Raw genomic sequence first — 9,634 nt, 5'->3', positions numbered from 1 at the left:
ACTCCTGCCCCTTTTTCTCCACACTTCTGCCTCTTATTCTCCACACTTCTGCCTCTTATTCTCCACACTTCTGCCCCCTTATTCTCCACACTTCTGCCCCCTTATTCTCCACACTTCTGCCCCCTTATTCTCCACACTTCTGTCCCTTATTCTCCACACTTCTGCCCCCTTATTCTCCACACTCCTGCCCCTTATTCTCCACACTCCTGCCCTTTTTCTCCACACTCCTTTCCCTTATTCTCCACACTCCTGCCCCTTATTCTCCACACTCCTGTCCCTTATTCTCCAGACTTCTGCCCCCTTATTCTCCACACTTCTGTCCCTTATTCTCCACACTTCTGCCCCTTATTCTGCACACTTCTGCCCCTTATTCTCTAGACTTCTGCCCCTTATTCTCTACACTTCTGTCCCTTATTCTCTACACTTCTGCCCCTTATTCTCCACACTTCTGTCCCTTATTCTCCACACTTCTGCCCCCTTATTCTCCACACTCCTGCCCCTTATTCTCCACACTCCTGCCCTTTTTCTCCACACTCCTGCCCCTTATTCTCCACACTTCTGCCCCTTATTCTCCAGACTTCTGCCCCTTATTCTCCACACTTCTGCCCCCTTATTCTCCACACTTCTGTCCCTTATTCTCCACACTTCTGCCCCCTTATTCTCTAGACTTCTGCCCCTTATTCTCCACACTCCTGCCCCTTACTCTCCACACTCCTGCCTCTGATTCTCCACACTCCTGCCCCTTATTCTCCACACTTCTGCCCCCTTATTCTCCACAATTCTGCCCCTTTATTCTCCACACTTCTGCACCTTACTCTCCACACTCCCGTCCCTTATTCTCCACACTTCTGCCCCTTTATTCTCCACACTCCTGCCTCTTATTCTCCACACTTCTGCCCCCTTATTCTCCACGCTTCTGCCTCTTATTCTCCACACTTCTGCACCTTTATTCTCCAGACTTCTGTCCCTTATTCTCCACACTTCTGCCCCTTATTCTCCAGACTCCTGCCCCTTATTCTCCAGACTCCTGCCCCTTTTTCTCCACACTTCTGCCCCTTATTCTCCACACTTCTGCCCCTTACTCTCCACACTCCTGCCACTTATTCTCCACACATCTGCCCCTTACTGTCCACACTCCTGCCTCTTATTCTCCACACTTCTGCCCCTTATTCTCCACACTTCTGCCCCTTATTCTCCAGACTTCTGCCCCCTTATTCTCCACACTTCTGTCCCTTATTCTCCACACTTCTGCCCCTTATTCTCCACACTTCTGCCTCTTATTCTCCACACTTCTGCCTCTCATTCTCCACACTTCTGCCCCTTATTCTCCACACTTCTGCCCCTTATTCTCCACACTTCTGCCTCTTATTCTCCACACTTCTGCCCCTTATTCTCCACACTTTTGCCTCTTATTCTCCACACTTCTGCCTCTTATTCTCCACACTTCTGCCCCTTATTCTCCACACTTCTGCCCCTTATTCTCCACACTCCTGTCCCTTATTCTCCACACTTCAGCCTCTTATTCTCCACACTTCTGCCTCTTATTCTCCACACTTCTGCCCCCTTATTCTCCACACTTCTGCCCCCTTATTCTCCACACTTCTGCCCCCTTATTCTCCACACTTCTGTCCCTTATTCTCCACACTTCTGCCCCCTTATTCTCCACACTCCTGCCCCTTATTCTCCACACTCCTGCCCTTTTTCTCCACACTCCTGCCCCTTATTCTCCACACTCCTGCCCTTTTTCTCCACACTCCTTTCCCTTATTCTCCACACTCCTGCCCCTTATTCTCCACACTCCTGTCCCTTATTCTCCAGACTTCTGCCCCCTTATTCTCCACACTTCTGTCCCTTATTCTCCACACTTCTGCCCCTTATTCTGCACACTTCTGCCCCTTATTCTCTAGACTTCTGCCCTTTATTCTCTACACTTCTGTCCCTTATTCTCTACACTTCTGCCCCTTATTCTCCACACTTCTGCCCCTTATTCTCCACACTCCTGCTCTTATTCTCCACACTTCTGCCTCTTATTCTCCACACTTCTGCCCCTTATTCTCCAGACTCCTGTCCCTTATTCTCCACACTTCTGCCCCCTTATTCTCCACACTTCTGCACCTTATTCTCCAGACTCCTGTCCCTTATTCTCCACACTTCTGCCCCTTATTCTCCACACTTCTGCCCCTTATTCTCCACACTTCTGCCCCTTATTCTCCAGACTCCTGTCCCTTATTCTCCACACTTCTGCCCCCTTATTCTCCACACTTCTGTCCCTTATTCTCCACACTTCTGCCCCCTTATTCTCTAGACTTCTGCCCCTTATTCTCCACACTCCTGCCCCTTACTCTCCACACTCCTGCCTCTGATTCTCCACACTCCTGCCCCTTATTCTCCACACTTCTGCCCCCTTATTCTCCACACTTCTGCCCCTTTATTCTCCACACTTCTGCACCTTACTCTCCACACTCCCGTCCCTTATTCTCCACACTTCTGCCCCTTTATTCTCCACACTCCTGCCTCTTATTCTCCACACTTCTGCCCCCTTATTCTCCACACTTCTGCCTCTTATTCTCCACACTTCTGCACCTTTATTCTCCAGACTTCTGTCCCTTATTCTCCACACTTCTGCCCCTTATTCTCCAGACTCCTGCCCCTTATTCTCCAGACTCCTGCCCCTTTTTCTCCACACTTCTGCCCCTTATTCTCCACACTTCTGCCCCTTACTCTCCACACTCCTGCCCCTTATTCTCCACACTTCTGCCCCTTACTCTCCACACTCCTGCCTCTTATTCTCCACACTTCTGCACCTTTATTCTCCACACTTCTGTTCCTTATTCTCCACACTTCTGCCCCTTATTCTCCAGACTCCTGCCCATTATTCTCCACACTTCTGCCTCTTATTCTCCAGACTCCTGCCCCTTATTCTCCACACTTCTGCCCCTTATTCTCCACACTTCTGCCCCTTATTCTCCACACTCCTGCCCCTTATTCCCCACACTTCTGCCCTTTACTCTCCACACTCCTGCCCCTTATTCTCCACACTTCTGTCCCTTACTCTCCACACTCCTGCCTCTTATTCTCCGCACTCCTGCCCCTTATTCTCTACACTCCTGCCCCTTATTCTCCAGACTCCTGCCCCTTATTCTCCACACTTCTGCCTCTTATTCTCCAGACTCCTGCCCCTTATTCTCCACACTTCTGCCCCTTATTCTCCACACTTCTGCCCCTTATTCTCCACACTTCTGCCCGTTATTCTCCAGACTCCTGCCCCTTATTCTCCACACTTCTGCCTCTTATTCTCCAGACTCCTGCCCCTTATTCTCCACACTTTAGCCCCTTATTCTCCACACTTATGCCCCGTATTCTCCACACTTCTGCCCCTTATTCTCCACACTTTTGCCCCCTTATTCTCCACACTTCTGTCCCTTATTCTCCACACTTCTGCCCCATATTCTCCAGACTCCTGCCCCTTATTCTCCACACTTCTGCCTCTTATTCTCCAGACTCCTGCCCCTTATTCTCCACACTTCTGCCCCTTATTCTCCACACTTCTGCCCCCTTATTCTCCACACTTCTGTCCCTTATTCTCCACACTTCTGCCCCTTATTCTCCAGACTCCTGCCCCTTATTCTCCACACTTCTGCCTCTTATTCTCCAGACTCCTGCCCCTTATTCTCCACACTTCTGCCCTTTATTCTCCAGACTCCTGTCCCTTATTCTCCACACTTCTACCCCTTATTCTCCACACTTCTGCCCCTTACTCTCCACACTTCTGCCCCTTATTCTCCACACTTCTGCCCCTTATTCTCCAGACTCCTGTCCCTTATTCTCCACACTTCTGCACCTTATTCTCCACACTTCTGCCTCTTATTCTCCACACTTCTGCCCCTTATTCTCCACACTGCTGCCCCTTATTCTCCAGACTTCTACCCCTTATTCTCCACACTTCTGCCCCTTATTCTCCAGACTTCTGCCCCCTTATTCTCCACACTTCTGTCCCTTATTCTCCACACTTCTGCCCCTTATTCTCCACACTTCTGCCCCTTATTCTTCACACTTCTGCCTCTTATTCTCCACACTTGTGCCTCTTATTCTCCACACTTCTGCCTCTTATTCTCCACACTTCTGCCCCTTATTCTCCACACTGCTGCCCCTCATTCTCCAGACTTCTGCCCCTTATTCTCCACACTTCTGCCCCTTATTCTCCAGACTTCTGCCCCCTTATTCTCCACACTTCTGTCCCTTATTCTCCACACTTCTGCCCCTTATTCTCCACACTTCTGCCCCTTATTCTCCACACTTCTGCCTCTTATTCTCCACACTTCTGCCTCTTATTCTCCACACATCTGCCCCTTATTCTCCACACTTCTGCCCCTTATTCTCCACAATTCTGCCTCTTATTCTCCACATTTCTGCCCCTTATTCTCCACACTTCTGCCTCTTATTCTCCACACTTCTGCCTCTTATTCTCCACACTTCTGCCCCTTATTCTCCACACTTCTGCCCCTTATTCTCCACACTCCGGTCCCTTATTCTCCACACTTCTGCCTCTTATTCTCCACACTTCTGCCTCTTATTCTCCACACTTCTGCCCCCTTATTCTCCACACTTCTGCCCCCTTATTCTCCACACTTCTGCCCCTTATTCTCCACACTTCTGTCCCTTATTCTCCACACTTCTGCCCCCTTATTCTCCACACTCCTGCCCCTTATTCTCCACACTCCTGCCCTTTTTCTCCACACTCCTGCCCCTTATTCTCCACACTTCTGCCCCTTATTCTCCAGACTTCTGCCCCTTATTCTCCACACTTCTGCCCCCTTATTCTCCACACTTCTGTCCCTTATTCTCCACACTTCTGCCCCCTTATTCTCTAGACTTCTGCCCCTTATTCTCCACACTCCTGCCCCTTACTCTCCACACTCCTGCCTCTGATTCTCCACACTCCTGCCCCTTATTCTCCACACTTCTGCCCCCTTATTCTCCACAATTCTGCCCCTTTATTCTCCACACTTCTGCACCTTACTCTCCACACTCCCGTCCCTTATTCTCCACACTTCTGCCCCTTTATTCTCCACACTCCTGCCTCTTATTCTCCACACTTCTGCCCCCTTATTCTCCACACTTCTGCCTCTTATTCTCCACACTTCTGCACCTTTATTCTCCAGACTTCTGTCCCTTATTCTCCACACTTCTGCCCCTTATTCTCCAGACTCCTGCCCCTTATTCTCCAGACTCCTGCCCCTTTTTCTCCACACGTCTGCCCCTTATTCTCCACACTTCTGCCCCTTACTCTCCACACTCCTGCCCCTTATTCTCCACACTTTTGTCCCTTACTCTCCCCACTCCTGCCCCTTATTCTCCGCACTCCTGCCCCTTATTCTCCACACTCCTGCCCCTTATTCTCCAGACTCCTGCCCCTTATTCTCTAAACTTCTGCCTCTTATTCTCCAGACTCCTGCCCCTTATTCTCCACACTTCTGCCCCTTATTCTCCACACTTCTGCCCCTTATACTCCACACTTCTGCCCGTTATTCTCCAGACTCCTGCCCCTTATTCTCCACACTTCTGCCTCTTATTCTCCAGACTCCTGCCCCTTATTCTCCACACTTTAGCCCCTTATTCTCCACACTTATGCCCCGTATTCTCCACACTTCTGCCCCTTATTCTCCACACTTTTGCCCCCTTATTCTCCACACTTCTGTCCCTTATTCTCCACACTTCTGCCCCATATTCTCCAGACTCCTGCCCCTTATTCTCCACACTTCTGCCTCTTATTCTCCAGACTCCTGCCCCTTATTCTCCACACTTCTGCCCCTTATTCTCCACACTTCTGCCCCCTTATTCTCCACACTTCTGCCCCTTTATTCTCCACACTTCTGCACCTTACTCTCCACACTCCCGTCCCTTATTCTCCACACTTCTGCCCCTTTATTCTCCACACTCCTGCCTCTTATTCTCCACACTTCTGCCCCCTTATTCTCCACACTTCTGCCCCTTATTCTCCACACTTCTGCCTCTTATTCTCCACACTTCTGCCCCTTATTCTCCACACTTCTGTCCCTTATTCTCCACACTTCTGCACCTTATTCTCCAGACTTCTGCCCCTTATTCTCCACACTTCTGCCCCTTATTCTCCAGACTCCTGTCCCTTATTCTCCACACTTCTGCCTCTTATTCTCCACACTTCTGCCTCTTATTTTCCACACTTCTGCCCCTTATTCTCCACACTGCTGCCCCTTATTCTCCACACTTCTGCCCCTTATTCTCCAGACTTCTGTCCCTTATTCTCCACACTTCTGCCCCTTATTCTCCACACTTCTGCCTCTTATTCTCCACACTTCTGCCCCTTATTCTCCACACTTCTGTCCCTTATTCTCCGCACTTCTGCACCTTATTCTCCAGACTTCTGCCCCTTATTCTCCACACTTCTGCCCCTTATTCTCCACACTTCTGCCCCATTATTCTCCACACTTCTGTCCCTTATTCTCCACATTTCTGCCCCTTATTCTCTACACTTCTGCCCCTTATTCTGCACACTTCTGCCCTTTATTCTCCAGACTCCTGTCCCTTATTCTCCACACTTCTACCCCTTATTCTCCACACTTCTGCCCCTTACTCTCCACACTTCTGCCCCTTATTCTCCACACTTCTGCCCCTTATTCTCCAGACTCCTGTCCCTTATTCTCCACACTTCTGCACCTTATTCTCCACACTTCTGCCTCTTATTCTCCACACTTCTGCCCCTTATTCTCCACACTGCTGCCCCTTATTCTCCAGACTTCTGCCCCTTATTCTCCACACTTCTGCCCCTTATTCTCCAGACTTCTGCCCCCTTATTCTCCACACTTCTGTCCCTTATTCTCCACACTTCTGCCCCTTATTCTCCACACTTCTGCCCCTTATTCTTCACACTTCTGCCTCTTATTCTCCACACTTGTGCCTCTTATTCTCCACACTTCTGCCTCTTATTCTCCACACTTCTGCCCCTTATTCTCCACACTGCTGCCCCTTATTCTCCAGACTTCTGCCCCTTATTCTCCACACTTCTGCCCCTTATTCTCCAGACTTCTGCCCCCTTATTCTCCACACTTCTGTCCCTTATTCTCCACACTTCTGCCCCTTATTCTCCACACTTCTGCCCCTTATTCTCCACACTTCTGCCTCTTATTCTCCACACTTCTGCCTCTTATTCTCCACACATCTGCCCCTTATTCTCCACACTTCTGCCCCTTATTCTCCACAATTCTGCCTCTTATTCTCCACATTTCTGCCCCTTATTCTCCACACTTCTGCCTCTTATTCTCCACACTTCTGCCTCTTATTCTCCACACTTCTGCCCCTTATTCTCCACACTTCTGCCCCTTATTCTCCACACTCCGGTCCCTTATTCTCCACACTTCTGCCTCTTATTCTCCACACTTCTGCCTCTTATTCTCCACACTTCTGCCCCCTTATTCTCCACACTTCTGCCCCCTTATTCTCCACACTTCTGCCCCTTATTCTCCACACTTCTGTCCCTAATTCTCCACACTTCTGCCCCCTTATTCTCCACACTCCTGCCCCTTATTCTCCACACTCCTGCCCTTTTTCTCCACACTCCTGCCCCTTATTCTCCACACTTCTGCCCCTTATTCTCCAGACTTCTGCCCCTTATTCTCCACACTTCTGCCCCCTTATTCTCCACACTTCTGTCCCTTATTCTCCACACTTCTGCCCCCTTATTCTCTAGACTTCTGCCCCTTATTCTCCACACTCCTGCCCCTTACTCTCCACACTCCTGCCTCTGATTCTCCACACTCCTGCCCCTTATTCTCCACACTTCTGCCCCCTTATTCTCCACAATTCTGCCCCTTTATTCTCCACACTTCTGCACCTTACTCTCCACACTCCCGTCCCTTATTCTCCACACTTCTGCCCCTTTATTCTCCACACTCCTGCCTCTTATTCTCCACACTTCTGCCCCCTTATTCTCCACACTTCTGCCTCTTATTCTCCACACTTCTGCACCTTTATTCTCCAGACTTCTGTCCCTTATTCTCCACACTTCTGCCCCTTATTCTCCAGACTCCTGCCCCTTATTCTCCAGACTCCTGCCCCTCTTTCTCCACACTTCTGCCCCTTATTCTCCACACTTCTGCCCCTTACTCTCCACACTCCTGCCCCTTATTCTCCACACATCTGCCCCTTACTCTCCACACTCCTGCCTCTTATTCTCCACACTTCTGCCCCTTATTCTCCACACTTCTGCCCCTTATTCTCCAGACTTCTGCCCCCTTATTCTCCACACTTCTGTCCCTTATTCTCCACACTTCTGCCCCTTATTCTCCACACTTCTGCCCCTTATTCTCCACACTTCTGCCTCTTATTCTCCACACTTCTGCCTCTTATTCTCCACACTTCTGCCCCTTATTCTCCACACTTCTGCCCCTTATTCTCCACACTTCTGCCTCTTATTCTCCACACTTCTGCCCCTTATTCTCCACACTTTTGCCTCTTATTCTCCACACTTCTGCCTCTTATTCTCCACACTTCTGCCCCTTATTCTCCACACTTCTGCCCCTTATTCTCCACACTCCTGTCCCTTATTCTCCACACTTCTGCCTCTTATTCTCCACACTTCTGCCTCTTATTCTCCACACTTCTGCCTCTTATTCTCCACACTTCTGCCCCCTTATTCTCCACACTTCTGCCCCCTTATTCTCCACACTTCTGCCCCCTTATTCTCCACACTTCTGTCCCTTATTCTCCACACTTCTGCCCCCTTATTCTCCACACTCCTGCCCCTTATTCTCCACACTCCTGCCCTTTTTCTCCACACTCCTGCCCCTTATTCTCCACACTCCTGCCCTTTTTCTCCACACTCCTTTCCCTTATTCTCCACACTCCTGCCCCTTATTCTCCACACTCCTGTCCCTTATTCTCCAGACTTCTGCCCCCTTATTCTCCACACTTCTGTCCCTTATTCTCCACACTTCTGCCCCTTATTCTGCACACTTCTGCCCCTTATTCTCTAGACTTCTGCCCCTTATTCTCTACACTTCTGTCCCTTATTCTCTACACTTCTGCCCCTTATTCTCCACACTTCTGCCCCTTATTCTCCACACTCCTGCTCTTATTCTCCACACTTCTGCCTCTTATTCTCCACACTTCTGCCCCTTATTCTCCAGACTCCTGTCCCTTATTCTCCACACTTCTGCCCCCTTATTCTCCACACTTCTGCACCTTATTCTCCAGACTCCTGTCCCTTATTCTCCACACTTCTGCCCCTTATTCTCCACACTTCTGCCCCTTATTCTCCACACTTCTGCCCCTTATTCTCCAGACTCCTGTCCCTTATTCTCCACACTTCTGCCCCCTTATTCTCCACACTTCTGTCCCTTATTCTCCACACTTCTGCCCCCTTATTCTCTAGACTTCTGCCCCTTATTCTCCACACTCCTGCCCCTTACTCTCCACACTCCTGCCTCTGATTCTCCACACTCCTGCCCCTTATTCTCCACACTTCTGCCCCCTTATTCTCCACACTTCTGCCCCTTTATTCTCCACACTTCTGCACCTTACTCTCCACACTCCCGTCCCTTATTCTCCACACTTCTGCCCCTTTATTCTCCACACTCCTGCCTCTTATTCTCCACAC

Source organism: Phyllobates terribilis, unplaced genomic scaffold, assembly GCF_046119375.1.
Source record: "Phyllobates terribilis strain yellow unplaced genomic scaffold, ASM4611937v1 Scaffold_4__5_contigs__length_816908805, whole genome shotgun sequence".
Lineage (NCBI taxonomy): Eukaryota > Metazoa > Chordata > Amphibia > Anura > Dendrobatidae > Phyllobates > Phyllobates terribilis.
Note: the sequence above shows the minus strand (reverse complement) of the source record.